We start from the raw sequence: 1,409 nt of genomic DNA, 5'->3' as shown, positions 1-1,409 counted from the left end.
TATATATATATATATATATATATATATATATATATATATATATATATATATATATATAGGGCTTTGCAGGTCGTCAGTACCCCACCTCTCACCCGTAGACAGCTGGAGATAGGCACCAGCACCCTGACCTCATGACGTCACGAAAAATGGATGGATAAAATGGATTACATTTCTGCTGGTCTATAAACTGTCTTTCTGGGATCATTGGGCCACATGGAGAAGTGTTCATACATAAAAATGTTTCTTAATTCTTTCTTACTGGTGATATAGGAACATTTTTAACAGTGCTCCAGACTGATGTAGGACTCCTGTTTAATCAGTCAGTTGTTTTCCAAACCTAGGTTATCACTAAATTAAGACATTCGTTTCTACTTAAGCAATTGTCTATTTTATTATGCTACCTCATTATATAGTATGCAACTCTGCAATTCTAAATTACATTTTTATTGGTCATTACACCTGCAGCTAGCATGTTGGTATCCAGGGGACACTGGTTTATTTTATTATTTTGTCCACAAAAGAAAGAAAAGTCGGTGAGCCCTATGTCAGAGTAAACTACTATTGAAATAATATCTGGAATATATGGATTTTGTGCGTGTCCATTTCCCTGTTGGTTTATTTTGATCAGTATAGATTGACCATAAGATGCCTTTGGTTCCTGTCAGTTTTCAGCCACTCCTCAGTACACATTGACCCGTGCCTGACCACCTCTACAAGAAAAAATCTGGAACTGCCACCGATCAGGCACCATGGTAATGTGGCCACCTCTGGAAATCCCTTATCCATCCCTTGGCCATCCCAGTAAAAATTACCCAGAACCACCACTGGAAACAGGCCTTCATTTCCTTCAGTAAATGTGAGCATAAAAAATGTCTCTCTTGGTCTTAATCCCAATATTTTTTTTTCCGATAGTGACAGATAAGGCATCCTGCTAACAGCTAGACTGTGTCTCAGTGGATCCAATCAAGAATCTTGCAGGTTCAGAGCCCAGCAGGGAGGGGACTTTTTTTTTTTTAACAACCTGCAGTAGCATTTACAGTACATCTTCTGTGTCTGTTTTTAGTTGTTTTGTTTTCTTCCTTTTTATGCACTCTTTCCTTTCTCTCTTTCTCTCTCCACTTAATTCTTATACCTTCTTTCTTTCTCACCTCCCTTTCCAGGGCAATAACTATATACAGGTAAAAGCCAGTAAATTAGAATATTTTGCAAAACTTGATTTATTTCAGTAATTGCATTCAAAAGGTGTAACTTGTACATTATATTTATTCATTGCACACAGACTGATGCATTCAAATGTTTATTTCATTTAATTTTGACGATTTTAAGTGGCAACAAATGAAAATCCAAAATTCCGTGTGTCACAAAATTAGAATATTACTTAAGGCTAATACAAAAAAGGGATTTTTTTT

The sequence above is a fragment of the Cyprinodon variegatus genome, unplaced genomic scaffold (assembly GCF_000732505.1).
Source record: "Cyprinodon variegatus isolate N-32 unplaced genomic scaffold, C_variegatus-1.0 Scaffold303, whole genome shotgun sequence".
NCBI lineage: Eukaryota > Metazoa > Chordata > Actinopteri > Cyprinodontiformes > Cyprinodontidae > Cyprinodon > Cyprinodon variegatus.
Note: the sequence above shows the minus strand (reverse complement) of the source record.